Here is a 26691-nt window from a genome sequence, read left to right on the forward strand (position 1 = left end):
TTCGGCCCACCCGCCGTCAGACACACCACCGTACTATCAGGGGCCCTGTGCCAGTGCCGTCGCCAACGAGTGGGCCCCCCCTGCTTGCTCAGGATCACAGCATTTGCAAGGTTGAAATACTGTGCAGTGAGATGGAAGATGGGGACGACGAGGAGTCCAGACTAGTACAGGGATTCCCTAGCGAGGAGACTTATTTGATTGTTTTCAATGTTGGGACAGCAATTTTTGGGGAGCACTATACTCTGGAGAATGATAGATGGGGCCCACCATACACTGGAACATTCCAAAGGTGGACATCAGACACTGGAGCAGCATTTACAGGGCCCATTATACACTAGAGCATTAGAAATGGGGCCCATTATGTTTGGAGCATTATTTGGGCCCATAAGACAGTGGAGCTTCATCCATGGGGACCAACATATACTGTAGCATTATGTGGAGCTCATCATATACTGTTTCAAACATTATATGGGACCAATGATTCTGTATGGAGAAATAGATGGGCCTCGTCATGAGATGTAAAAAGTGAAGTATTTTTCATTGTACTATACCGCTATTTCTCTGCCGTATCGGAGCATGATGAGTTGTGGTATGTGTTAAAGGGGCGCTCTTTCGCCCAGGGCACATGAAAACCTGGAGCCAGCCCTACCCCCCCACAACTTTAGCCAAATAACCCCCATTTTTCAGTGCGTAACTTGTATTATGAAGTTAATTAAGGTTGACAAGCTTAAGTAAGAAGAATTGATGCTTTTGGCATTCAAATGGGCACTGTAGGTGTGTTTCCTGTCCTCCTCTCACTGCCGACTTTTATTCCCCATTGACTTACATTGGGTTTCGTGTTTCGGGACGACCCCGACTTTTCCCTATAATCGGCCGATCTTGCTCGACCCGACTTTTGGAAAAGTCGGGTTTCACAAAACGAAACTCGACCCTAAAAAAACAAAAGTCGCTCAACTCTAGTTGTAATTTCCGTGCAGCTCCCCTTAGCACTTCCAGATTTGGGTTGTAGGTGACTACTAGAGGCACTCGGTTATTTTCTTCTTTAGCTTTGTAATGTAGCAGGTGATTCCTTGACATTCTGGTGGCTCTTGTAATTTGATTTTCAATTGTTCTTGGATGTTAGCCCTGATTCAAACCAGAATGTACCGCATCTTTATGGAACTAAAACCACTTCTGAAGAAACGTGCACAAATGGACAGCAACATTTTTTTCTTATCTAAATGCAAAAAGGAGAATCTAATTCCCAAAGAACTCTGGTTTACAAACCCAATTCTTCATACCTACAATACCCATTACGCACAGAACCTTTGTCACAGGACTTCTGAGAGACTAAGCAACCACCTTTTACATGTCTGCTACAGCATAAGGAGTAAAGTCCAGGGGCAATTTGAAACCATGAGGAAAACACTTACAGAAAGCACAGAGCAAAAATTACAACAATACTACAGCAAACTACGGACCTTTCTGGTTCATAACAAGGAAAAGAAACTACACAGATTGCGCCTCAATTCATGACTCTATACAAACAAATACAAAACAAAGCCAAAACCTGACAACTTGGACAATCACTCCATTCCAGACACAAAAGCATCTAACTGTGTCATCAATCTCTCAGATTATGAACCCAACACAGTGGAGCTGGCCATGCTTTCTAGAGGACTCTCATTTTGTCCCACTAAGGCCCTAGATAAAACTGAACTCTGCAGTGATATCGAACATTATTTCAGGAGACTGAGCCTGAGGTAATATTTCAGTGATACAGAAGATTCAGAAAACACTCAGGCCGAAGGAAAAGGGATCCTAACAACTAGGAAAAGGTCAGACTGGACACTTCCACCCGGACGCCACCCAGATTTGGATAAATATACAGTTGTGGCCAAAAGTATTGACACCCCTGCAATTCTGTCAGATAATACTCAGTTTCTTCCTGAAAATGATTGCAAACACAAATTCTTTGGTATTATTATCTTCATTTAATTTGTCTTAAATGAAAAAACACAAAAAGAATTGTCCTAAAGCCAAATTGGATATAATTCCACACCAAACATAAAAAAGAGGGTGGACAAAAGTATTGGCACTGTTCGAAAAATCACTGTATAGACTCCTTCAGACTTTTGATAAAATCCAAAATCATAGACACTAACAGGAGACAAGCATCCAACATCAGTGCCCAGGAGAGAAAGGCCATACAGTCTTTAAAAACCAACAAAGAAATCATCATTAAACCTGCTGACAAGGGAGGTGCAATAGTCATGATGAATACGTCAGACTACATGAAGGAAGCAAACATGCAACTTATTGACACACGTTCCTATAGAAAATTGGAGTCGGATCCTACACAGAACTATTACAAGGAACTAAACAAGTTGGTATCTTGTCTGCCTGACCAGTCCATAAGAGCCGGCGATGACCTGATACCAGAGAGTCCAAGAATAGGGACATTCTACATGCTTCCCAAAATCCACAAATCTGGAAATCCAGGAAGACCAATTACTTCATGTGTGGGCACTAGGGTGACCGGAAAAAATCGATGTCGGAATTTTGTCCGTCTGGACCCCACAAAACGATTCCCCTTTCCAGATATTGAGAGAGCCAAAATTTGAGCTCGATCAAACGACGTTAACCCGTGCCGCTCGTCGCTCAAAGTTTGAAAAAATCCAAATTGAGGTATTTTAAGATTTAGGTATTTTGCATAGTCTGTTAGACTATAAAGAATGTGACAACAACATTGCAGAAATAGCCCTGACCAAATTTTCGAACCATTTGTGGTATTTGAATGCAGAGTTGGTGGGATTATCGTTTTTTGATCCCACCATTACAGACAATGAAAAGTTGTTAATGGCTAATAAATTGCTCAGTAGCACAGATGAACCATCAGAGCACGCTAGGGTTGTAAATCCAAAAGTTAGGAAAGAAAAATTAAAAGAGGTAGGAAGTAACCGACTTTAACGACCTTCTGACAAAAGATGAAGAACAAAAGCAATATGTCCTGCAAGTTGTAAGCAAATGCCGAGCATTATATTCTGACGTTTCAAAAACTACTTTAACAAAAGCTCTAGAATAGATTAGATAACTATGTTAAATTATCAACTCATGTAGGTTAGCGTGCTCTGATGGTTCATCTGTGCTACTGAGCAATTTATTAGCCATTAACAACTTGGCTAACATGGGAAGTAAAATGGCTCCACAGTATGCAAATCTTTTCATGGCCAAGCTTGAAAGCGACTTTTTGTCCTCATGCCCCATCAGGCCCCTGGCCTACTACCGCTTCATTGATGATATTTTAATCATCTAGATGGAGTCTGAGCACCAGCTAAAGATGTTCCACGAACAGTTTAATAAATTTCATCCCACCATCGATTTAACACTCAACTACTCTAGCACTGAGATTAACTTTTTGGACACCATAATTAATGTATAGCTGTATATTAGCTGTATAGACATATATTTTGAATGTGTACGCTATCCATACATGTTATCCGGGGATACGGTACCCTTTCTCACCTTTGTGCAATCACATGCAAGCCATACTGGGCCTAACACCGTCTGAGCCTGCCTCCTGATGTATAGACATATATTTTGAATGTGTACGCTATCCATACATGTTATCCGGGGATACGGTACCCTTTCTCACCTTTGTGCAATCACGTGCAATCCATACTGGGCCTAACACCGTCTGAGCCTGCCTCCTGATGTATAGACATATATTTTGAATGTGTACGCTATCCATACATGTTATCCGGGGATACGGTACCCTTTCTCACCTTTGTGCAATCACGTGCAAGCCATACTGGGCCTAACATCGTCTGAGCCTGCCTCCTGATATATAGACATATATTTTGAATGTGTACGCTATCCATACATGTTATCCGGGGATACGGTACCCTTTCTCACCTTTGTGCAATCACTAGCGAAGCCATACTGGGCCTAACACCGTCTGAGCCTGCCTCCTGATGTATAGACATATATTTTGAATGTGTACGCTATCCATACATGTTATCCGGGGATACGGTACCCTTTCTCACCTTTGTGCAATCACGTGCAATCCATACTGGGCCTAACACCGTCTGAGCCTGCCTCCTGATGTATAGACATATATTTTGAATGTGTACGCTATCCATACATGTTATCCAGGGATACGGTACCCTTTCTTACCTTTGTGCAATCACGTGTAATCCATACTGGGCGTGAGAACGGCTGGCGAGCTGTTAAGTAAGCTACAGCACCTGTGGTTTCCACACGTAAGTTTTTCATTTTTTCAGGAATGACGGTTAGGCCTAATTCTGGAACTGCGGTTGACCTGCACTTACTGGGAAATCATCGTTCGCGGGTAATAATTGTAATCAGTTATCCCCATCACTAACGTTGTTCAGCGGGTTATCTGCACCTGTAAGCGACAAACGCTGGCCTTTTCAGTGTAGCGCACATGCAGCCACGGACCTGTAAGGGCATGACACACCAGTTATTGGCCAATCTCATGTGCCAGAGCCTCACGTGTCCCTCTAGTAAGCCGGACTCGGACCGCGGGGCATGACGGAGTCTCGTTCGTTAGCGGAATTAAGCTTGCAATGTGTGCATCTGTTGTGTAGCTGGCATGGTTGAGGTTTCCCAGGTGGAGTCGAATTTAACCGTAGGCTCCACTCCTGGTGGTGCCCTTCTGGACATTCCTTTAAGGTTCAGCTTTGCAACCATACTGCCCACGTAAAACAAACACTTTGCCTTCATGAACGCTGTTTGGAGGGTCATGACTCGTGGGAATAACGCCGCCCAATCAGTTAACCTGCTAGAGAGATCCTTCGTTGCTCCCAAGCATGACATCACACTCCCTAGGAGGAAGGTAATGCCACTGTGGCGACCGTACTCCTGGGGGCGACACAAGTGCACTGATGCCCAGCCACTGCTCGATGAATCTGCTGGTACATTGACCCAGACCACTACATTCCCCTCGCACGCTACACGGCCTGAATCTGACCCTGATGAAACTCAGGTTACCCTTCCCATATACAGTTCCATCTTACACGGTGACAAAAAGGAAGCTGCAGATGAAAGTGCAGGTTCGGCCCACCCGCCGTCAGACACACCACCGTACTATCAGGGGCCCTGTGCCAGTGCCGTCGCCAACGAGTGGGCCCCCCCTGCTTGCTCAGGATCACAGCATTTGCAAGGTTGAAATACTGTGCAGTGAGATGGAAGATGGGGACGACGAGGAGTCCAGACTAGTACAGGGATTCCCTAGCGAGGAGACTTATTTGATTGTTTTCAATGTTGGGACAGCAATTTTTGGGGAGCACTATACTCTGGAGAATGATAGATGGGGCCCACCATACACTGGAACATTCCAAAGGTGGACATCAGACACTGGAGCAGCATTTACAGGGCCCATTATACACTAGAGCATTAGAAATGGGGCCCATTATGTTTGGAGCATTATTTGGGCCCATAAGACAGTGGAGCTTCATCCATGGGGACCAACATATACTGTAGCATTATGTGGAGCTCATCATATACTGTTTCAAACATTATATGGGACCAATGATTCTGTATGGAGAAATAGATGGGCCTCGTCATGAGATGTAAAAAGTGAAGTATTTTTCATTGTACTATACCGCTATTTCTCTGCCGTATCGGAGCATGATGAGTTGTGGTATGTGTTAAAGGGGCGCTCTTTCGCCCAGGGCACATGAAAACCTGGAGCCAGCCCTACCCCCCCACAACTTTAGCCAAATAACCCCCATTTTTCAGTGCGTAACTTGTATTATGAAGTTAATTAAGGTTGACAAGCTTAAGTAAGAAGAATTGATGCTTTTGGCATTCAAATGGGCACTGTAGGTGTGTTTCCTGTCCTCCTCTCACTGCCGACTTTTATTCCCCATTGACTTACATTGGGTTTCGTGTTTCGGGACGACCCCGACTTTTCCCTATAATCGGCCGATCTTGCTCGACCCGACTTTTGGAAAAGTCGGGTTTCACAAAACGAAACTCGACCCTAAAAAAACAAAAGTCGCTCAACTCTAGTTGTAATTTCCGTGCAGCTCCCCTTAGCACTTCCAGATTTGGGTTGTAGGTGACTACTAGAGGCACTCGGTTATTTTCTTCTTTAGCTTTGTAATGTAGCAGGTGATTCCTTGACATTCTGGTGGCTCTTGTAATTTGATTTTCAATTGTTCTTGGATGTTAGCCCTGATTCAAACCAGAATGTACCGCATCTTTATGGAACTAAAACCACTTCTGAAGAAACGTGCACAAATGGACAGCAACATTTTTTTCTTATCTAAATGCAAAAAGGAGAATCTAATTCCCAAAGAACTCTGGTTTACAAACCCAATTCTTCATACCTACAATACCCATTACGCACAGAACCTTTGTCACAGGACTTCTGAGAGACTAAGCAACCACCTTTTACATGTCTGCTACAGCATAAGGAGTAAAGTCCAGGGGCAATTTGAAACCATGAGGAAAACACTTACAGAAAGCACAGAGCAAAAATTACAACAATACTACAGCAAACTACGGACCTTTCTGGTTCATAACAAGGAAAAGAAACTACACAGATTGCGCCTCAATTCATGACTCTATACAAACAAATACAAAACAAAGCCAAAACCTGACAACTTGGACAATCACTCCATTCCAGACACAAAAGCATCTAACTGTGTCATCAATCTCTCAGATTATGAACCCAACACAGTGGAGCTGGCCATGCTTTCTAGAGGACTCTCATTTTGTCCCACTAAGGCCCTAGATAAAACTGAACTCTGCAGTGATATCGAACATTATTTCAGGAGACTGAGCCTGAGGTAATATTTCAGTGATACAGAAGATTCAGAAAACACTCAGGCCGAAGGAAAAGGGATCCTAACAACTAGGAAAAGGTCAGACTGGACACTTCCACCCGGACGCCACCCAGATTTGGATAAATATACAGTTGTGGCCAAAAGTATTGACACCCCTGCAATTCTGTCAGATAATACTCAGTTTCTTCCTGAAAATGATTGCAAACACAAATTCTTTGGTATTATTATCTTCATTTAATTTGTCTTAAATGAAAAAACACAAAAAGAATTGTCCTAAAGCCAAATTGGATATAATTCCACACCAAACATAAAAAAGAGGGTGGACAAAAGTATTGGCACTGTTCGAAAAATCACTGTATAGACTCCTTCAGACTTTTGATAAAATCCAAAATCATAGACACTAACAGGAGACAAGCATCCAACATCAGTGCCCAGGAGAGAAAGGCCATACAGTCTTTAAAAACCAACAAAGAAATCATCATTAAACCTGCTGACAAGGGAGGTGCAATAGTCATGATGAATACGTCAGACTACATGAAGGAAGCAAACATGCAACTTATTGACACACGTTCCTATAGAAAATTGGAGTCGGATCCTACACAGAACTATTACAAGGAACTAAACAAGTTGGTATCTTGTCTGCCTGACCAGTCCATAAGAGCCGGCGATGACCTGATACCAGAGAGTCCAAGAATAGGGACATTCTACATGCTTCCCAAAATCCACAAATCTGGAAATCCAGGAAGACCAATTACTTCATGTGTGGGCACTAGGGTGACCGGAAAAAATCGATGTCGGAATTTTGTCCGTCTGGACCCCACAAAACGATTCCCCTTTCCAGATATTGAGAGAGCCAAAATTTGAGCTCGATCAAACGACGTTAACCCGTGCCGCTCGTCGCTCAAAGTTTGAAAAAATCCAAATTGAGGTATTTTAAGATTTAGGTATTTTGCATAGTCTGTTAGACTATAAAGAATGTGACAACAACATTGCAGAAATAGCCCTGACCAAATTTTCGAACCATTTGTGGTATTTGAATGCAGAGTTGGTGGGATTATCGTTTTTTGATCCCACCATTACAGACAATGAAAAGTTGTTAATGGCTAATAAATTGCTCAGTAGCACAGATGAACCATCAGAGCACGCTAGGGTTGTAAATCCAAAAGTTAGGAAAGAAAAATTAAAAGAGGTAGGAAGTAACCGACTTTAACGACCTTCTGACAAAAGATGAAGAACAAAAGCAATATGTCCTGCAAGTTGTAAGCAAATGCCGAGCATTATATTCTGACGTTTCAAAAACTACTTTAACAAAAGCTCTAGAATAGATTAGATAACTATGTTAAATTATCAACTCATGTAGGTTAGCGTGCTCTGATGGTTCATCTGTGCTACTGAGCAATTTATTAGCCATTAACAACTTGGCTAACATGGGAAGTAAAATGGCTCCACAGTATGCAAATCTTTTCATGGCCAAGCTTGAAAGCGACTTTTTGTCCTCATGCCCCATCAGGCCCCTGGCCTACTACCGCTTCATTGATGATATTTTAATCATCTAGATGGAGTCTGAGCACCAGCTAAAGATGTTCCACGAACAGTTTAATAAATTTCATCCCACCATCGATTTAACACTCAACTACTCTAGCACTGAGATTAACTTTTTGGACACCATAATTAAGCTAAAAAACAATGAAATAGAGACATCCCTGTATCAGAAGCCAATCGACCGTCCAACATACCTTAAATGGGACAGCTTCCATCCAAAACACATAAAGAACTCTATTATCTATAGCCAAGCCATCAGATACAATCGTATATGTTCCAACCCCATGGACAGAGACAAACACCTTGGTCACCTCAAAAAAACCTTTTTGAATCAGGGCTACCATCCTAGAACAATTGAAAATCAAATTACAAGAGCCACCAGAATGTCAAGGAATCACCGGCTACATTACAAAGCTAAAGAAGAAAATAACCGGGTGCCTCTAGTAGTCACTCACAACCCAAATCTGGAAGTGCTAAGGGGAGCTGCACGGAAATTACAACCTTTACTACAAAAAGATGCCTGATTACTAGAGTTGAGCGAAACGGGTCGAAAAAATTCAAAAGTCGACAACTTTCGCCAAAGTCGGGTTTCATGAAACGAAACCCGACCTCAGAGCGAGGTCGGCCACGAGGTCGGCGACTTAAGCGCCAAAGTCGCGTTTCAAAACGTGCTTCAGTGCCCTTTTTCAGCCAATGAGGAAGAACGGACACTGTGGGCAACGTGATGACATAGGCAGCGGTCCCCACCATCTTTGAGAAGGGCATGCAAGTGATTGGCTTGCTTTGGGGGGCGTCATATAAAAGGGCGTGCACGCCGACCGCCATCTTACTTCTGCTGATCTCAGTATAGGGAGAGATGCTGCTGCTGCAGATTCTGTAGGGAGAGCGTTAGGCAGGGAAGAAGAAAAAAAATCAGCTGCTGCTGCTAGCGATTTTGCCTGTACAACACACCAGTCACTGTGCAGTGCAAGGGGAGGCTATATTTTGGTGGATCAGCTCGGTTGGTTGTTAGGCTGCCTTATAAGGCTTAAAAACACATGTGAAGTGCACAAATGTGAACACGTCGGTCAGACAGTGTTCACACCACCCATTAACTAAGATATAACAAGAGAACATAGAATGTCAGATTTGCAAAAATTTGCAAAAATTCTCTGCAGCCAAAAATATGGCAGTAATCAGCAAGTGCTGAACAACAAATACAGGGTATTTAGTCGATACGTTTTTTTGCAAAAAAAGTATACCAAGCTGCCTCACCAACGTCAAGGTAACCCGTGTCGAAGCAGTCCCTATCTAATGTATTTAATACCTGAACATCTGAACAGTGTCTTGACATGAACAGGATTCAGACAGGCTGCTCCACAGTGTGGGCTTATGGTCTGAGACAGCTCTTTTGTACACCTCACACAGGAGGAGGGTGGGGTCTCCCAAACCATGCTAAGCAAGGAAAAAATGGATTAAAAACACATGTGAAGTGCACAAATGTGAACACGTCGGTCAGACAGTGTTCACACCACCCATTAACTAAGATATAACAAGAGAACATAGAATGGCAGATTTGCAAAAATTTGCAAAAATTCTCTGCAGCCAAAAATATGGCAGTAATCAGCAAGTGCTGAACAACAAATACAGGGTATTTAGTCGATACATTTTTTTGCGTACCTGATAGCTGCATTGCTGGTTTCACACTGCTTTGCAAACTGCTTTTTTAAAAGCAATCCTTTTTTTTTTGTCCTGGTGAGATACTGAGCGTGCATTTTTTTCACACCGTACAGCGGTGTACGCTGCTCTCTCAGTACCGTGTAACGGCTGTTATCACGGCCACAGTGAAGCTAAGGGTGTGACTCTGTAAGGATAAGTCGAGGAGTTGTTCCGTTCTTACAGACCTCCACCTTATAGTTTTGTCTGTTTTTCAAACAGTCTAGTCTATTTGCTGTTTGATTATATTCAAAACTATAGAGAGACAGCGTGTGTCAGTCCGTATACTAAAAAAACACGGAGCTTGACAATTTAACATACACCGGACAGCAGTGTACGTGCATGCTGCTCTCTCAGTACCATGTAACGGCTGTTATCACGGCCACAGTGAAGCTAAGGGTGTGAGTCTGTAAGGATAAGTCGAGGAGTTGTTCCGTTCTTACAGACCTCCACATTATAGTTTTGTCTGTTTTTCAAACAGTCTAGTCTATTTGCTGTTTGATTACATTCAAAACTATAGAGAGACAGCGTGTGTCAGTCCGTATACTAAAAAAACACGGAGCTTGACAATTTAACATACACCGGAAAGCAGTGTACGTGCACGCTGCTCTCTCAGTACCGTGTAACGACTGTTATCACGGCCACAGTGAAGCTAAGGGTGTGAATCTGTAAGGATAAGTCGAGGAGTTGTTCCTTTCTTACAGACCTACACTCTAGGGAGATTCCAATCCTGCCCTGTCCTATATAACATTTTTCACACCTGCCAAATTCATCCTGTCATACAGCGGTGTGATATACACTGGGCCTGACACAATACATCAGTGTCCTGAAGTGTGTAAGGACATTCCATTTCTCCTGTCCTATATAACATTTTTCACACCTGCCAAATTCATCCTGTCATACAGCGGTGTGATATACACTGGCCTGACACAATACATCAGTGTCCAGAAGTGTGTAAGGACATTCCATTTCTCCCGTCCTATATAACATTTTTCACACCTGCCAAATTCATCCTGTCATACAGCGGTGTGATATACACTGGCCTGACACAATACATCAGTGTCCAGAAGTGTGTAAGGACAATCCATTTCTGCCGTCCTATGTCACATTTTTTACACCAGCCAAATTCAGCCGGTCATACAGCGGTGTGATATACACTGGCCTGACACAATACATCAGTGTCCAGAAGTGTGTAAGGACAATCCATTTCTGCCGTCCTATTTCACATTTTTAACACCAGCCAAATTCAGCCTGTCATACAGAGGTGTGATATACATTGGGCCTCACTCAATACATCAGTGTCCAGAAGTGTGTAAGGACAATCCATTTCTGCCGTCCTATGTCACATTTTTCACACTAGCCTAATTCAGTCTGTCATACAGCGGTGTGATATACATTGGGCCTCACACAATACATCAGTATCCAGAAGTGTGTAAGGACAATCCATTTCTGCCGTCCTATGTCACATTTTTCACACCAGCCAAATTCAGCCTGTCATACAGCGGTGTGATATACATTTGGTCTCACACAATACATCAGTGTCCAGAAGTGTGCAAGGACAATCCATTTCTGCCGTCCTAAGACACATTTTTCACACCAGCCTAATTCAGTCTGTCATACAGCAGTGTGATATACATCGGGCCTCACACAATACATCAGTGTCCAGAAGCGAGTAAGGACATTCCATTTCTCCCGTCATATATCACATTTTACACACCAGCCAAATTCATCCTGTCATACAGCGGTGTGATATACACTGGCCTGACACAATACATCAGTGTCCAGAAGTGTGTAAGGACAATCCATTTCTGCCGTCCTATGTCACATTTTTCACACCAGCCAAATTCAGCCTGTCATACAGCGGTGTGATATACATTGGGCCTCACACAATACATCAGTGTCCAGAAGTGTGTAAGGACATTCCATTTCTCCCGTCATATATCACATTTTACACACCAGCCAAATTCATCCTGTCATACAGCGGTGTGATATACACTGGCCTGACACAATACATCAGTGTCCAGAAGTGTGTAAGGACAATCCATTTCTGCCGTCCTATGTCACATTTTTCACACCAGCCTAATTCAGCCTGTCATACAGCGGTGTGATATACATTGGGCCTCACACAATACATCAGTGTCCAGAAGTGTGTAAGGACAATCCATTTTTGCCGTCCTATGTCACATTTTTCACACCAGCCAAATTCAGCCTGTCATACAGCGGTGTGATATACATTGGGCCTCACACAATACATTAGTGTCCAGAAGTGTGTAAGGACAATCCATTTCTGCCGTCCTATGTCACATTTTTCACACCAGCCTAATTCAGTCTGTCATACAGCGGTGTGATATACATTGGGCCTCACACAATACATCAGTGTCCAGAAGTGTGTAAGGAAATTCCATTTCTCCCGTCATAAATCACATTTTACACACCAGCCAAATTCATCCTGTCATACAGCGGTGTGATATACACTGGCCTGACACAATACATCAGTGTCCAGAAGTGTGTAAGGACAATCCATTTCTGCCGTCCTATTTCACATTTTTCACACCAGCCAAATTCAGCCTGTCATACAGCGGTGTGATATACATTGGGCCTCACACAATACATCAGTGTCCAGAAGTGTGTAAGGACATTCCATTTCTCCCGTCATATATCACATTTTACACACCAGCCAAATTCAGCCTGTCATACAGCGGTGTGATATACATTGGGCCTCACACAATACATCAGTGTCCAGAAGTGTGTAAGGACAATCCATTTCTGCCATCCTATGTCACATTTTACACACCAGCCAAATTCAGCCTGTCATACAGCGGTGTGATATACATTGGGCCTCACACAATACATCAGTGTCCAGAAGTGTGTAAGGACATTCCATTTCTCCCGTCATATATCACATTTTACACACCAGCCAAATTCAGCCTGTCATACAGCGGTGTGATATACATTGGGCCTCACTCAATACATCAGAGTCCCGAAGTGTGTAAGGACAATCCATTTCTGCCGTCCTATGTCACATTTTTCACACCAGCCTAATTCAGTCTGTCATACAGCGGTGTGATATACATTGGGCCTCACACAATACATCAGTGTCCAGAAGTGTGTAAGGACAATCCATTTCTGCCGTCCTGTTGTGAGTTCATTTTCCCCTTCACCATTGAGGTCTGATGAGCTCCCTCTTCTGGTGAAGGAAGGTAGTGAGGCTGATTACAAAGCACCTGAGCAGAATGATGATGACTGGGTGACTGGGATTGCTGACTGGATATAATGCAGCCGACGCCCTTCTGCCTTGCGGGTGATTACTCTGAGGGATTCTTGGAGACCAGTCTGATTCCTGCTCCTCAAAAGCTAAGTTTTCTGCTCTACTTTTTGCATTTGTGTTTTGGTTTTGTTTTGCCTTGTTTTCTGGATTTCTGCCTTTCCCTGCTGGGTGAGCTGAATTCCTTTTTGCTCTGTCTTCAGATAATACCTGAGTACTGATATAGTCTTTTTGAAGCCTAGCGTCTTCAGGGCTTTTTTCCCTATCAGTCTGTTCGCTCTTGTTTTTGAGAGGGTTTTGGCGGATTGCAGACAGCAGCTTTTCTATTCTGTCCTATTTAGTTAGCTTGGGCCCCATCATTTTCTCTGCCTATCTTTCTATCTGTGTGAGTGTTTTTTCATCTTGCTTCACCGTCATTATATGTTGGGGGCTGCCTATTGCTTTGGGGTCTGCTCTGGGGAAGTTTAGATTTCCCTTTCTGTCTTTAGGCTATGTAGTTCTCCGGCTGTGATCGAGGGGTCTAGGGCACCGTAGGAACCCCCCACGGCTACTGCTAATTGTTGTTAGGTTCAGGGTTCTGCAATCCATTAGCTGCCAACTTCTCTGGTTTTCTGGACTTAGCTAGTATTTCTGTTTTTGCCTCTTACGGTGACTCATTCATAACACCGTCCTATGTCACATTTTTCACACCAGCCAAATTCAGCCTGTCATACAGTGGTGTGATATACATTGGGCCTCACACAATACATCAGTGTCCAGAAGTGTGTAAGGACAATCCATTTCTGCCGTCCTATGTCACATTTTTCACACCAGCCAAATTCAGCCTGTCATACAGCAGTGTGATATACATTGGGCCTCACACAATACATCAGTGTCCAGAAGTGTGTAAGGACAATCCATTTCTGCCGTCCTATGTCACATTTTTCACCCCAGCCTAATTCAGTCTGTCATACAGCGGTGTGATATACATTGGGCCTCACACAATACATCAGTGTCCAGAAGTATGTAAGGACATTCCATTTCTCCCGTCATATATCACATTTTACACACCAGCCAAATTCATCCTGTCTTACAGCGGTGTGATATATACTGGCCTGACACAATACATCAGTGTCCAGAAGTGTGTAAGGACAATCCATTTCTGCCGTCCTATTTCACATTTTTCACACCAGCCAAATTCAGCCTGTCATACAGCGGTGTGATATACACTGGCCTGACACAATACATCAGTGTCCAGAAGTGTGTAAGGACATTCCATTTCTCCCGTCATATATCACATGTTACACACCAGCCAAATTCAGCCTGTCATACAGCGGTGTGATATACATTGGGCCTCACACAATACATCAGTGTCCAGAAGTGTGTAAGGACAATCCATTTCTGCCTTCCTATGTCACATTTTTCACACTAGCCTAATTCAGTCTGTCATACAGCGATGTGATATGCATTGGGCCTCACACAATACATCAGTGTCCAGAAGTGTGTAAGGACAATCCATTTCTGCCGTCCTATGTCACATTTTTCACACCAGCCAAATTCAGCCTGTCATACAGCGGTGTGATATACACTGGCCTGACACAATACATCAGTGTCCAGAAGTGTGTAAGGACAATCCATTTCTGCCATCCTATGTCACATTTTTCACACCAGCCAAATTCAGCCTGTCATACAGCGGTGTGATATACATTGGGCCTCACACAATACATCAGTGTCCAGAAGTGTGTAAGGACATTCCATTTCTCCCATCATATATCACATTTTACACACCAGCCAAATTCAGCCTGTCATACAGCGGTGTGATATACATTGGACCTCACACAATACATCAGTGTCCAGAAGTGTGTAAGGACAATCCATTTCTGCCGTCCTATGTCACATTTTTCACACCAGCCAAATTCAGCCTGTCATACAGCGGTGTGATATACATTGGGCCTCACTCAATACATCAGTGTTAAGAAGTGTGTAAGGACAATCCATTTCTGCCGTCCTATGTCACATTTTTCACACCAGCCTAATTCAGTCTGTCATACAGCGGTGTGATATACATTGGGCCTCACACAATACATCAGTGTCCAGAAGTGTGTAAGGACATTCCATTTCTCCCGTCATATATCACATTTTACACACCAGCCAAATTCAGACTGTCATATAGCGGTGTGATGTACACTGGCCTGACACAATACATCAGTGTCCAGAAGTGTGTAAGGACAATCCATTTCTGCCGTCCTATGTCACATTTTTCACACCAGCCAAATTCAGCCTGTCATACAGCGGTGTGATATACTTAGGGCCTCACACAATACATCAGTGTCCAGAATTGTGTAAGGACAATCCATTTCTGCCATCCTATGTCACATTTTTCACACCAGCCTAATTCAGTCTGTCATACAGCGGTGTGATATACATTGGGCCTCACACAATACATCAGTGTCCAGAAGTGTGTAAGGACATTCCATTTCTCCCGTCATATATCACATTTTACACACCAGCCAAATTCAGCCTGTCATACAGCGGTGTGATATACATTGGGCCTCACACAATACATCAGTGTCCAGAAGTGTGTAAGGACATTCCATTTCTCCCGTCATATATCACATTTTACACACCAGCCAAATTCAGCCTGTCATACAGCGGTGTGATATACACTGGCCTGACACAATACATCAGTGTCCAGAAGTGTGTAAGGCCAATCCATTTCTGCCGTCCTATGTCACATTTTTCACACCAGCCAAATTCAGCCTGTCATACAGCGGTGTGATATACATTGGGCCTCACACAATACATCAGTGTCCAGAAGTGTGTAAGGACAATCCATTTCTGCCGTCCTATGTCACATTTTTCACACCAGCCTAATTCAGTCTGTCATACAGCGGTGTGATATACTTAGGGCCTCACACAATACATCAGTGTCCAGAAGTGTGTAAGGACAATCCATTTCTGCCATTGTCACATTTTTCACACCAGCCTAATTCAGTCTGTCATACAGCGGTGTGATATACATTGTGCCTCACACAATACATCAGTGTCCAGAAGTGTGTAAGGACATTCCATTTCTCCTGTCATATATCACATTTTACACACCAGCCAAATTCAGCCTGTCATACAGCGGTGTGATATACATTGGGCCTCACACAATACATCAGTGTCCAGAAGTGTGTAAGGACATTCCATTTCTCCCGTCATATATCACATTTTACACACCAGCCAAATTCAGCCTGTCATACAGCGGTGTGATATACACTGGCCTGACACAATACATCAGTGTCCAGAAGTGTGTAAGGACAATCCATTTCTGCCGTCCTATGTCACATTTTTCACACCAGCCAAATTCAGCCTGTCATACAGCGGTGTGATATACATTGGGCCTCACACAATACATCAGTGTCCAGAAGTGTGTAAGGACAATCCATTTCTGCCGTCCTATGTCACATTTTTCATACCAGCCAATGTCAGTCTGTCATACAGCGGTGTGATATACATTGGGCCTCACACAATACATCAGTGTCCAGAAGTGTGTAAGGACATTCCATTTCTCCCTTCATATATCACATTTTACACACCAGCCAAATTCATCCTGTCATACAGCGGTGTGATATACACTGGCCTGACACAATACATCAGTGTCCAGAAGTGTATAAGGACAATCCATTTCTGCCGTCCTATTTCACATTTTTCACACCAGCCAAATTCAGCCTGTCATACAGTGGTGTGATATACACTGGCCTGATACAATATATCAGTGTCCAGAAGTGTGTAAGGGCATTCCATTTCTCCCGTCATATATCACATTTTACACACCAGCCAAATTCAGCCTGTCATACAGCGGTGTGATATACATTGGGCCTCACACAATACATCAGTGTCCAGAAGTGTGTAAGGACAATCCATTTCTGCCGTCCTATGTCACATTTTTCACACCAGCCTAATTCAGTCTGTGATACAGCGGTGTGATATACATTGGGTCTCACACAATACATCAGTGTCCAGAAGTGTGTAAGGACAATCCATTTCTGCCCTCCTATGTCACATTTTCACACCAGCCAAATTCAGCCTGTCATACAGCGGTGTGATATACACTGGCCTGACACAATACATCAGTGTCCAGAAGTGGTAGGAGAATTAAATTCTCCCCTGTCCTATATACACCTTGTACCTTGTTCTACAGTTCCATATCATTGGTGTAATTGTGGGTACATTTTTTAAAAAAATGAGGAAGTGTGGTGTAAGAGGCCGTGTTAGTGGGCGGGGGTTGCCAGCTGTTAATGATGGTGTTGGTGTTGGAACTGCTGGTAGTGGCAAAAGCAGAATAACACCTAATGCAGGAGGTGTTAAGCCTGCATCATCGTCTGGCTCCACAAGGCCTCGAAGGCTCCCTTTTCTGGGAGTAGGTAAACCGCGTTTAAAGCCGGAGCTTCAGGAACAAGTTTTGGCCTACATTGCTGACTCGGCCTCCAGCTCTATCGCCTCCTCTTCTGAACTTGTAAAAAATAAAAGCACTGAGTTGTCTTTGGAGGCTCATGGTCATGAACCACACCTTTCTTTGTGTCCTTCACCCCAACCAAAATTGAAGGATGCGGCAGGCCACACAAGAGATTACTCCATGGAGCTGTTTTCAGATACCATGCCTGGGTTATCAAGTGAAATGGTGAATTACCCAGGCCAAGATGAATCTGACATGGAGTGCACTGATGCACAGCCACTGATAGATGATTCTGCTGGTACATTCACTCAGAGCACTACATTGTCCTCGCAGTGTACCGAGCCAGATTCTGACCCTGATGAAACTCAGGTGCCCCTTCCCGCATACTATACCACCGTACACGGTGACACAGAGGAAGGTGCACATGACATTGAAGAGGAGGTGATGGATGACCCAGTTGTTGACCCAGATTGGCATCCATTGGGGGAAGAGGGTGCCGCTGCCAATAGCTCCGAAGAGGAGGAGCATCCGCAGCAGGCATCGACATCGCAACAGCTGTTATCTGGCAGGCACGGAGCAGTCCAAAAACGAGTTACAAAAAGCCAAAAAGTTGCTGGACTGCTTGGCTAGACGGTCAAAATAGCACTGCGCGCAAGGACGCAAAATGTCTTCCATAGTAGGAAGAGTGCAGTGTGGCACTTTTTTGAACAAAATCCTAATGATTAGGCCAAGGTTATCTGTAAGAAGTGTGCAAAGACCTTTAGCCGAGGGGAAAAATCTGAAAAATTTGAATACCAGTTGCATGCTTAGACATTTAACGACCATGCAGTTGCAAGCGTGGACGGAACACCAAACCTCAAGTACCACATGTGCAAATGCTCTCAAAGAAGGTAGTCAGCAACGCTACATTGTTTCCCCCACTGTAAGCCCACCAGTTAGCACAGCAGCAAATGTTGAGGTGTCGTTGCAAGACCAAAGCTGTCAGGGAATCACAATGTTATATCAACGAAAGACTGAATCTAGGCCATCAGAAAGAACACCAACTCCATCACCATCATCAACCCTCTCTCAGTCTACCCTGTCCACCGCTAATTCCACCATAGGCATCTCTCAAGTCCAGCTCACCCTGCCAGAGATTATGAGTAGGACAAGAAAGTATTCATCCTCTCATCCGCGTACACTGGGTTTGAACGCCCACATTGCCAAACTAATCTCGTTAGAGATTATGCCCTATCGGTTGGTGGAAAGCGCAGCTTTCCTCGAACTCATGGCCTGCGCAGTACCATGCTATGAACTGCCCAGTCACCACTTCTTTTCTCGCAAAGCCATCCCAGCCCTCCACCATCATGTGAAAGACCGCATTGTCCATGCACTCAAGCAGTCAGTGAGTGGAAAGGTGCACCTCACAACAGATGCATTGTCCAGTCGGCATGGCCAGGGCCGTTACGTGTCCATCACTGCGCACTGGGTTAATGTGGTGGATGCAGGGTCCACAGGGGACAGCGGTGGTGGGACTGTGCTGCCTAGCCCACGGTATAGGAAACAGTTGGCTGTATGCATTCGACCCTCCTCCTCCTACTCCTCTAGAAGCGAAAGCTCGTCCCCAGAGGGCAGTCGCAGCAGCACTCCATCCGCAGCTGCCAGTGTTGCACACGAGGTGTCCCCCTATCGATCAGCTAGTGGAAAGCGTCAGCAGGCTGTGTTGAAGATGATGTGTTTGGGCGACAGACACACCGCGGAGGTACTGCCCGACTACTTTCAGCAACAAACTGAGTCATGGCTGGGCAGTCTACATCTTGAGGCAGGCAAGGTAGTCAGCGATAACGGCCGTAATTTTGTGGCTGCCATAGCCCTTTCAAAACTCAGACACATACCTTGCTTGGCTCACACCTTGAACCTGGTGGTGCAGTGCTTCCTCAATAATTATCCAGAGTTAACAGGCCTGCTCCAGAAGGTTCGAAAACTGTGCTCGCACATCCGCCGGTCACCCGTACACTCCAGTCGTATGCAGAAGCTGCAGCGATTGCTACACCTTCCCAAGCACCGCCTAATTATCGACGTTGCAACAAGGTGGAACTCCACCCTGCACATGGTTGAGCGGCTGTGCGAACAGAGGCAGGCCGTAATGCATTTGTGGGAGGATACCCGGACAGGCACTTTGAGGGCAGACATGGAGTTGACAGGTGTGCAATGGTCAAAGCAGAAAGACCTCTGTAAAGTCCTTCAGTGTTTTGAGGAATGCACACGGCTGGTAAGCGCAGACGACTCCATCATAAGCATGAGCATCCCACTTATGCGTCTGCTCATGCAAACTTTGACGCACATTAAGGAGCAGGCGTCTGCAGCCGAGGTTGACGAAGAGGAAGAGGAGGAGGAAATCCTTGATGACAGTCAGCCATTGTCTGCTCCGGGACCTCTCCTGGATGAGGTGGAGGAAGAAGAGGAAGAGGAGGGTGATGATGGGGATGATTATTTAGGGGAGGAGGATGCTTCTCGTGTGTCCAGAGAAAATGTTGTTGTGGCAAGGTCTGGTACAGGGTTTGTGCGTGACTGGAGGGATGTGGATTTGCCAGAAAGTGCTCCTCCACCAAGCAGTCGCACTGCATCATTGACACCGGGAACATTGGCCCACATGTCAGATTATGCCTTGCAGATCCTAAAAAGGGACCCCCGCATTGCCAAAATGATGAACGATGACGACTAGAGTTGAGCGAAACGGGTCGAAAAAATTCAAAAGTCGCCGACTTTTGGCAAAGTTGGGTTTCATGAAACGAAACCCGACCCTAGGATGAGGTCGGCCACGAGGTCGGCGACTTACGCGCCAAAGTCGCGTTTCAAAAGTTTGTTTTGCGCTCTTTTTCAGCCAATCAGGATCCACGGACACTGTGGGCAACGTGATGACCTAGGCACGGGTCACCACCATCTTTCAGAAGGGCATGCAAGTGATTGGCTTGCTTTGGTGGGCGTCACAGGGGGTATAAAAGGGCGTGCACGCCGACTGCCATCTTACTTCTGCCGATCTTAGTATAGGGAGAGGTTGCTGCTGATTCTGTAGGGAGAGCGTTAGGCAGGGAAGAAAACAAAAAAACTGCTTCTGCTGCTAGCGATTTGGCCTGCACAACACACAAGTCACTGTGTGTGCAGTGCAAGTGGAGGCTATATTGTGGTGTATCAGTGGTGTTGGTTGTTGGGCTGCCTTTTAAGGCTTCCTGACACGCTGGCATTGCTGTTTACCCACTGCTCCGCAAACTGCTTTTTTAAAAGCAATCCAATCTCCCTTATCCTCTAGTCACTTTTGTCACAGCTGTGCCATCGAGCCTGTCACATAGCGCTCAGATATCAGTGGGCCTCACACAATCCACAAGTGTCCAGTGTCCAAAAGTGTGCGCAGAGATTCAAAATCTCCATTATCCTCTCGTCACTTTGGTCACAGGCAGCTGTGCCATCGAGCGTGTCACATAGCGCTCAGATATCAGTGGGCCTCACACAATCCACAAGTGTCCAGTGTCCAAAAGTGTGCGCAGAGATTCAAAATCTCCATTATCCTCTCGTCACTTTGGTCACAGGCAGCTGTGCCATCGAGCGTGTCACATAGCGCTCAGATATCAGTGGGCCTCACACAATCCACAAGTGTCCAGTGTCCAAAAGTGTGCGCAGAGATTCAAAATCTCCATTATCCTCTCGTCACTTTGGTCACAGGCAGCTGTGCCATCGAGCGTGTCACATAGCGCTCAGATATCAATGGGCCTCACACAATCCACAAGTGTCCAGTGTCCAAAAGTGTGCACAGAGATTCAAAATCTCCATTATCCTCTCGTCACTTTGGTCACAGGCAGCTGTGCCATCGAGCCTGTCACATAGCGCTCAGATATCAGTGGGCCTCACACAATCCACAAGTGTCCAGTGTCCAAAAGTGTGCGCAGAGATTCAAAATCTCCATTATCCTCCCGTCACTTTGGTCACAGGCAGCTGTACCATCGAGCGTGTCACATAGCGCTCAGATATCAGTGGGCCTCACACAATCCACAAGTGTCCAGTGTCCAAAAGTGTGCGCAGAGATTCAAAATCTCCATTATCCTCTCGTCACTTTGGTCACAGGCAGCTGTGCCATTGAGCGTGTCACATAGCGCTCAGATATCAGTGGGCCTCACACAATCCACAAGTGTCCAGTGTCCAAAAGTGTGCGCAGAGATTCAAAATCTCCATTATCCTCTCGTCACTTTGGTCACAGGCAGCTGTGCCATCGAGCGTGTCACATAGCGCTCAGATATCAGTGGGCCTCACACAATCCACAAATGTCCAGTGTCCAAAAGTGTGCGCAGAGATTCAAAATCTCCATTATCCTCTCGTCACTTTGGTCACAGGCAGCTGTGCCATCGAGCCTGTCACATAGCGCTCAGATATCAGTGGGCCTCACACAATCCACAAGTGTCCAGTGTCCAAAAGTGTGCGCAGAGATTCAAAATCTCCATTATCCTCTCGTCACTTTGGTCACAGGCAGCTGTGCCATCGAGCGTGTCACATAGCGCTCAGATATCAGTGGGCCTCACACAATCCACAAGTGTCCAGTGTCCAAAAGTGTGCGCAGAGATTCAAAATCTCCATTATCCTCTCGTCACTTTGGTCACAGGCAGCTGTGCCATCGAGCGTGTCACATAGCGCTCAGATATCAGTGGGCCTCACACAATCCACAAGTGTCCAGTGTCCAAAAGTGTGCGCAGAGATTCAAAATCTCCATTATCCTCTCGTCACTTTGGTCACAGGCAGCTGTGCCATCGAGCGTGTCACATAGCGCTCAGATATCAGTGGGTCTCACACAATCCACAAGTGTCCAGTGTCCAAAAGTGTGCGCAGAGATTCAAAATCTCCATTATCCTCTCGTCACTTTGGTCACAGGCAGCTGTGCCATCGAGCCTGTCGCATAGCGCTCAGATATCAGTGGGCCTCACACAATCCAAAAGTGTCCACTGTCCACAAGTGTGTGCAGAAATTCTAAATCTCCCCTGTCCTATAGACACCTTGTACCTTGTTTTACATTACTATATAGTTTGTTGGATTTTGTCTACATTTCTACCAAAAATGAGGAAGGCTGGTGGAAGAGGCCGTGGAATTGGGCGGGGGTATGCAGCTGGTAATGATGGTGTTGGTGGTGGATCTGATGGTAGTGGCAAGAGCAAAATAGGACCGAATGCAGGAGGTGCTGACCCTGCGTCATCGTCTGGCTACATAAGGCCTCGAACGCTTAGTTTTCTAGGAGTTGGCAAACCGCTTTTAAAGGCAGAGCATCAGGAAAAAGTTTTGTCTTACATTGCTGACTCAGCCTCCAGCTCTATCGCCTCCTCTTCTTCAGTTGTAAAAAGTAAAAGCACTGAGTCGTCATTGGAGGCTCATGTTCATGAACCACACCTTTCCTTGTGTCCTTCACCCCAACCAAGATTGAAGGATGACGCAGGCCATACTACTGATTACTCCATGGAGCTGTTTTCACATACCATGCCTGGATTATCAAGTGAAATGGTGAATTACCCAGGCCAAGATGAATCTGACATGGAGTGCATTGATGCACAGCCGCTGATGGATGATTCTGCTGGTACATTCACTCAGAGCACTACATTGTCCTCGCAGTGTACAGAGCCAGATTTTGACCCTGATGAGACTCAGGTGCCCCTTCCCGCACACTATACCACCATACACGGTGACACAGAGAAAGGTGCACATGACATAGAAGAGGAGGTGATGGATGACCCAGTTGTTGACCCAGATTGGCATCCATTGGGGGAAGAGGGTGCTGCTTCCAATAGCTCAGATGAGGAGCATCCACAGCAGACATCGACATCGCAACAGCTGTTATCTGGCAGGCCCGGAGCACTCCAAAGACAGGTTCCAAACATCAAAAGAGTTGCTGGACAGCTTGTCCAGAGGGTCAAAAGATCACAGCGTGCTAGGCCGCAAAATGTCTGCCAAAGTAGGAAGAGTGCAGTGTGGCACTTTTTTGAACAAAATCCTCATGATCAGGCCAAGGTTATCTGTAAGAAGTGCGCAAAGACCTTTAGCCGAGGGAAAAATCTGAAAAATTTGAATACCAGTTGCATGCTTAGACATTTAACCAGCATGCACTTGCAAGCGTGGACACAACACCAAACCTCAAGTGCCACATGTGCAACTGATCACAACGAAGGTAGTCAGCAACGCTACATTGTTTCCCCCACTGTAAGCCCACCGGTTAGCACAGCAGCAAATGTTGAGGTGTCGTTGCAAGACCACAGCAGTCAGGGAATCCCACTGTTATATCAATGAAAGACTGATTCTAGGCCATCAGAAAGAACACCAACTCCATCACCATCATCAACCCTCTCTCAGTCCGCCCTGTCCACCGCTACTTCCACCATATGCAGCTCTCAAGTCCAGCTCACCCTCCCAGACACTATGAGTAGGTCAAGAAAGTACTCAGTCTCTCATCCGCGTACACTGGGTTTGAACGCCCACATTGCCAAACTAATCTCGTTTGAGATGATGCCCTTTCGGTTGGTGGAAAGCACAGCTTTCCGCGAACTCATGGCCTATGCAGTACCACGCTATGACCTACCCAGTCGCCACTTCTTCTCTCGCAAAGCCATCCCAGCCCTCCACCATCATGTGAAAGACCGCATTGTCCATGCACTCAAGCAGTCAGTGAGCGGAAAGGTGCACCTCACAACTGATGCATGGTCCAGTCGGCATGGCCAGGGCCGTTACGTGTCCATCACTGCGCACTGGGTTAATGTGGTGGATGCAGGGTCCACAGGGGACAGCGGTGGTGGGACAGTGCTGCCTAGCCCACGGTATAGGAAACAGTTGGCTGTAGGCGTTCGACCCTCCTCCTCCTCCAGAAGCGAAAGCTCGTCCACAGAGCGCAGTCGTACGAGCACTCCATCTGCAGCTGCCACTGTTGCACACGATGTGTCCCCCTATCGAGCAGCTAGTGGAAAGCGTCAGCAGGCTGTGTTGCAGATGATGTGTTTGGGCGACAGACACACCGCCGAGGTGCTGGCCGAGTACTTGAAGCGACAAACTGAGTCATGGCTGGGCAGTGTACATCTTGAGGCAGGCAAGGTAGTTAGTGATAACGGCCGTAATTTTGTGGCAGCCATAGCCCTTTCAAAACTCAGCCACATACCTTGCTTGGCTCACACCTTGAACCTGGTGGTGCAGTGCTTCCTCAAAAATTATCCGGAGTTAACAGCCCTGCTCCAGAAGGTGCGAAGACTGTGCGCGCACATCCGCCGGTCGCCTGTACACTCCGTTCGTATGCAGAAGCTGCAGCGATTGCTCCACCTTCCCAACCACCGCCTCATTATCGACATTGCAACAAGGTGGAACTCCACCCTGCACATGGTGGAGCGGCTGTGCGAGCAGAGGCAGGCCATAATGCATTTGTGGGAGGATACACGGCCAGGCACTTTGAGAGCAGACATGGAGTTGACAGGCGTGCAGTGGTCGAAGCTGAAAGACCTTTGTAAAGTCCTTCAGTGTTTTGAGGAATGCACACGGCTGGTAAGCGCAGACGACGCCATCCTAAGCATGAGCATCCCACTTATGCGTCTGCTCATGCAAACTTTGACGCACCTTAAGGAGCAGGCGTCTGCAGCCAATGTTGATGAGGAGGAAGAGGAGGAGGGAATCCTTGATGACATTCAGCCATTGTCTGCTCAGGGACCTCTCCTGGACGAGGTGGAGGAAGAAGAGGAGGAGGAGGAGGAGGATGATGGGGATGATTACTTAGGGGAGGAGGATGCATCTCGTGGGGCAAGTGAAAATGTTGGCGTGGCAAGGTCTGGTACAAGGTTTGTGCGTGACTGGAGGGATGTGGATTTGCCAGAAAGTGCTCCTCCACCCAGCACTCGCAGTGCATCATTGACACCGGGAACATTGGCCCACATGTCAGATTATGCCTTGCGGATCCTAAAAAGGGACCCCCGCATTGCCAAAATGATGAACGATGACGACTACTGGTTGGCCAGCATCCTGGATCCACGCTATAAAGGCAAATTACAAAACATCATGCCACAGGAGAACCTTGACCTAATATTGGCTAATAAACAAGCAACTCTGGTAAATCGGTTGCTTGAGGCATTCCCAGCACACAGCAGCGGTGATGGTTCTCACACGAGCCGTACGGGCCGGGGGCAGCTTGGCAGAGGTGTTCGTGGTGCACACAGCAGAAGTGGCGTTGGAGACAGGGGTTTCATGACAATGTTGTGGACTAATTTTTCAAATACCGCTCACACAACTGGTAATACTGCATCGATGGAAAGTGACAGGAGACAGCAGTTGTCAACTATGGTTACAAACTACTTTTCCTCCCATATCGATGTTCTCCCACACAGGTCATTCCCCTTTGACTATTGGGCCGCTAAACTGGACACCTGGCCTGAATTGGCCCAATATGCCTTACAGGAGCTCGCTTGCCCAGCTGCAAGTGTGCTATCGGAAAGAGTCTTCAGTGCAGCTGGATCAATCCTGACAGAAAAAAGGACCCGTCTGTTAACCCAAAATGTGGATGATCTAACCTTCATTAAAATGAACCATGCATGGGTTTCCAAGGATTTTGTCCCACCTTCCCCTGATGACACATAGGGTGACAGAAAAATGGCTTGCTTTGGTCCACCTTTTCCTGATACTTCACCTATTTCGCCTTTTGCATCAGCTGAATGTCCAACATCAACATATGCCACTTTCTAAAACTCCCTAACTGTGCTGCCTCCCCCCCATGGCCGGGGTCACCACCTACCACACGACACCGTGCGAGTGCCGTTGCCCTGGACAAGTGGGTAGGCCGACTCTTGGGCGCGGGCACTGGCACAGGGTCCCTCAAAGTGCAATCAAGTGTCTCTGACGGTGGTGGTGCACACCCGCCGTCAGACACACCGCTGTACTATGAGGGGCCCAGTGCCAGTACCGACGCCCACGAGTGGGCCCCCCTTGCTTGGGCAGGG

The sequence above is a fragment of the Dendrobates tinctorius genome, unplaced genomic scaffold, assembly GCF_039654945.1.
Source record: "Dendrobates tinctorius isolate UK_male_01 unplaced genomic scaffold, ASM3965494v1 ptg000012l, whole genome shotgun sequence".
Taxonomy (NCBI): domain Eukaryota; kingdom Metazoa; phylum Chordata; class Amphibia; order Anura; family Dendrobatidae; genus Dendrobates; species Dendrobates tinctorius.